Source organism: Mustela erminea, chromosome 2 (assembly GCF_009829155.1).
Source record: "Mustela erminea isolate mMusErm1 chromosome 2, mMusErm1.Pri, whole genome shotgun sequence".
Classification (NCBI taxonomy): Eukaryota; Metazoa; Chordata; class Mammalia; order Carnivora; family Mustelidae; genus Mustela; species Mustela erminea.
The window spans coordinates 124,332,197-124,339,526 of NC_045615.1; the positions used below are offsets into that span (position 1 = coordinate 124,332,197).

General features: G+C 36.2%; 1 pseudogene; it reads left to right on the plus strand.

The window, feature by feature from the left end:
- The first annotated feature begins 4,441 nt into the window (after positions 1 to 4,441).
- On the plus strand, positions 4,442 to 5,961 carry LOC116582541 (annotated as a pseudogene).
- The last annotated feature ends 1,369 nt before the right edge of the window (positions 5,962 to 7,330 follow it).

The window sequence follows — 7,330 nt, forward strand, 5'->3', positions numbered from 1 at the left end:
TAACACTTAGAAATTTAGCCTTTCTACCTTGGGTTGAATTTCCTCTTTCAAGCAGATGCATTCACTTAGAAACATTTCCATCATTCATTATATATTGACTCATCATTATAATAGACATCTGATACTTTTTTCTAACCACAATACTTGACATATGTTTTATCTTCTCAGCATACATGCACTATGTTTTTCTATTGGAAACATTCCTATTTTCCTTTCCAAAGCCACCAAACCCTATCTCATCCTCATGGTTCAAAGGTAGGAAGGTGGCCCTACTTCAAAATACTTTCTGCTATTTGGGGAAAGAGAAACCTTGCTTTCTTTTGGAATTAAAAAGTGAAAAGGACAGAGATTTGAAGATCATCCTGCCAACTTGGAATAGAAGAGGCCTCTCTGCCTTCTTGAGGGTGAAAGCAATAAAAAAAAAAAAGTAAGATTTGAGAAAATGCAAGTTCCTGAAGACAAATTTGAACTCCTGGAACCTGTCATTCCTAAAGCTGAAACCCTACGTTTTCTTTTCAATGAACCTACAAATTTGCAGTTTGATTTCCATTTTTATTGCCACAAAGGAAGAGTCATAAATAGTTCAGAAATGCTGCATACTGAAGTATCGTTTAAATAGAAACATTTCATAAAAAAGAAAAATCAAATTCTCTTCAGTATGAATTCTTTGGGAAGAAACTGGATCAATCAAGGCTTTATGTATTATAAGTCTTCTAATTTTCACTATGATACACACAAGAGAACTTTTTTTTTCAATTTTTGGATCACAGTGTGGTTATAATTTCAACCCCAAGATCTTCAAAAAATCTAATTGGCTTCAATTAAGATAAGTTACAATAAGCTATTTCCATGGCTTAGATGAAACTGAGAAAAAAAACTGACAAGTTTCTTCAATAATAACACATAAAAAGCACTCAGAAAATAGATCAGTCTCAGCTGTATCTAGCTATATCTTCTGATTTGGGTTTTATATCAGGTTTTCAAAGGAATATTAATATAGTGATGGGGAAAGTCCAGCTATGCAATTGGAAGTCTTAAGAGGCAAATTTTGTAAAGTCACTTGAATTTTAACCACTCCTTACATACTCAGAAGATTTAGGATTTTTTATGTATAATAATACTATTTAACATCAAGAGTGTTTATTGTGATTGAGACTGTACATGTGAGAATATTTGTGAACTGTTAAATGCTATACGAATATTACATGTATGTGTGTATATATACTAAAATTGTGTGCACATATGTGTGTTATGTATATGAGTATGGGCACAATTAGGTTTTACAGAATCCCAGAAACTTTTCTCTGTTGTGTGAGGAAATTTTACACTGTGGAATTTAAGAATACTGTCTCAGTAGCCAGACTTCCCGGGTTCAGGTCACATCTCTTCCACTTACTAGCTATATAGCCTTGGGCAAGTTTATTGTTTCTTAAGGCCTCCATTCCCTCATATGTAAATAATTTTCATTAATAATTTAGTTAACACAGATATAAAGCTAAGAACAGTTAGATATTTGCTTAGTGTATGAGTAGTACTCTAATACTCTTAACTTTTAGTTTGAACAACTATTAGGTGATTCTCTGTTGTGGTTTGCTCAGCCCTTGACTCAAATTCAATATTCTCAGATATGGCCCTCTTTGGTTTTTCCATTCTCTGTAATCTGGACAGTATTTGTATACTTTTATTGCTCAGAATGTTGAAAATGTCAGGCATGACATCAAGGCAGAGAGCCCAGAGAAAGCAAGCATTCTTACCCCTGGAAATAATCAGGTTTCTTGGGTAGGTGACAACTTCCCCTTTGGGTGATATCAAGGGGCAACATATATTATGCTTGCTTATCGCTGAGTTTTCCCTGGTAGATGGTGAGTTGCTTAAGGGCATGAGTCTTTCTAAATTTATCAAAGAAAACACAGGGTCTTTGAAGAGGAGTTAGAGGATTAAAAAAAGGAGCCAGGCAGGGCTGAGGAAGAAAATACTTGGAGGAGGACATAGAAATTGCAGAAATTTGCACTAGTCTGTAAAGTATCAGAGCTGGGGGAAAAAAAAAAAAAAAGCAAGACATATTGCTGACAGTGATAATTCCCCAAAGGATTGAGACAGAATGTGTAAAAAGACACTAGTAATTTAGAGGTGTAGTGGTGGTGACATTAATAGTAACAGTAGAAACAGTTGGTGTCAGTTTAAAAGAGCTAATTGTTCCTTAATCTCTGAAGACACTGGTTGTCTTGCTAACACTGATATGTTTGAAGCTATTGGCACCTCTTCCCCTGATTTGGAAAGCAGCAGAAATATTTGAAACCATGCAAGAAAAGTTAAAATTTATTTATCTTAGTGAAACTTCGGTCATGTCAACAAAGGAAAGAATTTGAAAGGCCATATGTACATTAAGATATCTGGGATATCTCTATCTATCTGTCTATCTATCATCTATCTAAATATCTGTGTGTGTGAGTGTGTGTGTGTGTGTGTATGTTGTATACATATACATAAACAAAACCAACTGACAAAGAACCTTCAAGTGAGTTTTGAAGTTATAATCACCAAGCTCTTTGTATTGGAGTTTTCTTGAAAAGATCTTCTGCAGTAACATAGGTATGAAAATTAGTGGATGACAGCAAGAGTCAGAAAAACCAGTAAGTGTTTTGATTCTCTCAATGACAGATTAAGAAGACAATCTGGTTCAGAAGATAGAAATTTGGTATCTTTATGATAGCAATGCCTGAAGATCATGGTTTCAAGATGTCATGACCATGAAGACAACGTCTATAAGAATAATCTTAAATTGGGACGCCTGGGTGGCTCAGTTGGTTAAGCAGCTGCCTTTGGCTCAGGTCATGATCCCAGCGTCCTGGGATCGAGTCCCACATCGGGCTCCTTGCTCGTCAGGGAGCCTGCTTCTCCCTCTGCCTCTGCCTGCCATTCTGTCTGCCTGTACTCGCGCTCTCTCTCTCTCTCTCTCTGATAAATAAATAAAATCTTAAAAAAAAAAAAAGAATAATCTTAAATTTAATTATATTAGAAGTGTCTTATTCATTCCCTCAGTCCCTCAAAAATATTAAATCCTCAAGTTATACAGGATATATTCAGTTGTCTACAAACTGCAGAGATGATTATTTAAGTGTCATATGAATATTCATAATGGAGGCATTAAAATTCTTTCAACCTCGATTTCTCTCTCTCTCTCTCTCAAACTCTCTCTCTCTCTTTACATATATATGTAAAGAAGAAATCTCCAGAATGCTGGAGATCAAACCATTTTGACTACATCTTTAAATTAAATTCTAGTATTTTATTTTTTATTTTATTTATTTATTTGACAGACAGAGATCACAAGTAGGCAGAGGCAGGCAGAGAGAGAGAAGGAGAAACAGGCTCCCCGCTGAGCAGAAAGCCCAATGTGGGGCTTAATCCCAGGGTCCTGAGATCATGACCTGAGCTGAAGGCAGAGGTTTTAACCCACTGAACCACCCAGGTGCCCCAAATTCTTGTATTTTCAACGAAATTCTTATCATATATAACAATTTTTCTATTTAATAAAATGGAATATAACATATAATGGAACATCTAATATATGAAATGGTAATTAATTACCACTCTGAATTTGATTCTAATACTAAAACACATCAATGCTTATTTAGTTATGAATAGATGGACACTTAAAACAAAGAGGGAAAACAAGTTAAATATTGATATATTGATATGATCTTACATGATTTGGGATTGATAAGAAAATTATCAGACAATAAGATATTGTAACTTACCAACACCATCACCATTTTTATTTTTAAAAAATTTTTAAAGACTTTATTTATTTATTTGACAGAGAGAGACAAAGTGATAGAGGGAACAAATCAGGGGGAGTGGGAGAAGGAGAAGCAGGTTTCCCATTAAGCAGAGAGCCTGATGCAGGGCTTGAGCCTAGGACCCAAAGGGGTCAACCATAGGCAGAGGCTAAATGACTGAGCCACCCAGAGGCCCCTATTATCACCATTTTTAAAAGAATGTCATGAAAATGGCTTAGAGAAAGAGATGAGTCTAGCTATAAAAGCAAAAATGCTCAAAAATGTATTGTTATAGAGTAAAATTAAGGCAACCATATGTCAAAAGGAACAAATAAAGACATTTTTTGCTATACCTTACTATTTGAAAAGTTCCACAAATCTACATGCCCAATAAGAAAGAAGTCAAAAACTGAAAGATGTTGCAGGGTCATGGGGGAGACTCTATAGAGCCTTTCCCCACCAGTGTCTTTGCTCTTTGTCTCCTAGAGTTAGCCTGCTCATTTGCCATTGCTGAGACACAGCTCCAAATGGAGGGACCCACTCTGTGCTTCCTGGGTCCCCCTATGTCATTCCTTGGTGTGACCCTGATGGTGGGGTAGGCTTTGAACTCCTTACTCTCTGGTGCAAATATAAGAAGATTTCGCTTGTGTATGGCAGAGATGAATTATTCCTCCTCCACCATGCACGAAGAACCTGATGTTTTCTCAGTAGTTACCTAGCTATGGGATCTAGCAGTAGATCCCATTAAATAGAGGAGCCATTGTCTAGGGTCAGGGATGTCTGCCTGACCTTATTTTATTTCTGGACCATTTCAATGACCCTACTGTCCACTTAGTTTTGCTCATTCTTCGTTACTTAGCAGAATGCTGTGCTAACGAAGATGAACGGAGAAATGGGGATGATGTTAAGCTTGCAAAATGTTGTAGAGAAGACCACAGCTCCAAGAGAAACAAAACTGCTGGCTTCTGAAACTTATAGGATCCTTCAGTCTTCCAATATGGCAGATGGTGATAGTTTCAGGGAAATGAATTAATATATAAAGAAAACTTGGATTTTTCTGGGACCTACACTACAAAAATTCCAAAACAATGTTTCTTGCACATAGATGGTGTTGGTGATATATATCAGAAATTTCTGTGAAGAGGATTTGTTAGAAATTAAAGGTGTTTATCTCTGTGTTTTGAGGTCTTTTACCTCTGCAATAAGGTTCTCTCTGGTTTCTTCTATATTTGTCTCAAGCCCAGCATGCACCCCAATGTTTATATCAGCATTATCAATAACAGCCAAACTATGGAGGGATCCAGCCCAAGTGTCCACAAACTAATGAATGGGTAAAGATTATATATATATATGTGAGCATACTATGTTATATGAACATTCTATGCAAATATATATAGAATGCTTATATGAACATTCTGTATTATATGAACATTCTATGTAAATATATATAGAATGCTATATATAGCATTCATATGAGATGCTACTCCACCATCAAAAAGAATGAAATCTTTCCATTTGCAACGATGTGGATGGAACTGGAGGGTATGATGCTGAGAAAATAAGTCAGAGAAAGATTAATACCATATGATTTCACTTATTTGGAATTAAAGAAGCAAAACAGATGAGCACAGGGGAATTTAAGAAGCAAAATAGATGAACACAGGGGAAGGGAAAAAAAAAAAAAAAGAGGGGGAAGCAAACCACAAGAGACTCTTAACAATGGAGACCAAACAGGGTTGCTGGAGGGGTGTGGGCAGGAGATGAGCTAAATGGGTGATGGGTATTAATGAGGGCACTTGCTGTACTGAGCCCTGGGTGTTATATGTAAGTGATGAATCACTAAATTCTGCTCCTGAAACCAATACTACACTACATTTTAACTAAATAAAATTTAAATACATTTGAAGAAAAAAAAATAAAGTTGCCATTAGCTTTAGTTTTCAAATGGCTGTTCAAAGTTCATGGTATGGATCCATTCAGATTTGAAAGCAGGAGCTTTGCATCAGCAATAGCACCAACCCAGGTTATGAAGGCTCAGCAAGTTGTGAAAAATGAAAGTGGAGAAGAGATGCTGGTCCCATTCCCATCACAGATGAGGAGGTAGAACAGAACACAGAACTGCCTGACCACCTGACTAAGAATGAGAAACCTCAAGGAGCAGGACAAAGCAGCGTCCTAAGTTGACTCACTGAGAAGGTAAAGTTACTGCCAGAGTAGAGCTGCAAAATTTTATCCAGATATGCTGGTATGTTAAGCAAAATAAGTTGATCAGAGAAAGAGAATTAATACATGATCCCACTGATGTAAGGAATTTAAGAGGCAGGGTGGGAGGTTGTAGGGGAAGTGGGGGGAAAATCAAACATTATGGAACCATGGAGGGAGACAAAACATAAGGGACTCTTAAACTCAGGAAACAAACTGAGGGTTGCAGGATGGGAGGGGGTTGGGAGGAATGGGGAGGCTGCAGGATGGACATTAGGGAGGGTATGTGCTATGGTGTGTGGTGTGAATTGTGTAAGACTTATGATTAACAGACTTGTACCCCTGAAACAAATAACTCATTGTATGTTAATAAAAAAACAAAACAACAACAACAAAAACAAACTGGTGATTTCAGTTTGGTTCTCATGAACTATGTGAACCAACAAGGGGCTAGTTTCCCATTGTTGTAGTGAGCTGTCAAGTGTAATTGCAATAAGTTACCATAACTTATTTTTTTTTAGATTACATGACTGGGTATGCTGCATTTTACATTTTATTGGTCATTTTGCCCCACTCAGTAGTAAAAAGGACAGATGCTACAGGTAGAGCTGTTTTGTTATAAAGGTCTTATAGAAAAGTTAAGGCAACTATGACAGCATTTTTAAAATAGAACGTAAAATAATAATAAGTAGCATAATTTAAAAAAGAAGAAAATCAAGTCTACTTCATTGTTTATATACATAGAGTAGTATCTAGAATATAGTATCAATTAAATATTTATTGTTTAAAAACAATTATAGTAAGAATATGGGAATGTAGTCACTGAAATAAGTAAATGCTTACTATACACTCATTATTGTTCAGAATAATTGAAACTTACAAGAAGAAAAAAAAGAATAATCAAGACTTTTATAGGGATGCAAATGACATGATTTATTTATAATGCAGGAGAAACTTGCATTTGGGCCAAGGGCACAATATATGCATAATACAGTAGGAGGCATGATTTGAGAATTCTTACAGTATGTAATAAATCCCAGGTTGAAGGAAGGAAGCAGAAATTTCTCCAGCTATTTTAAACATGACACTTTTTTTTGTTGTTGTTATAAGTAATTAGGTAATTGAAAAATCCTGGACATAGCTAGAGAAGCAGAGTCTAGGCTTGTCCTTAAGGAACAGCTAGTAGCTTCTATAGCTGCAGTAACCAAGAATGGGTAGGATTAGGAAGGATTGTTGAATTCAAGAACATATCACTGTAGATGTGAACCAAAAATCTGGAAACTATTGACACCAGAACAGCTCCCTGTCACCCATGAAGACAGTGAATGAACACCTGAACACTGTAG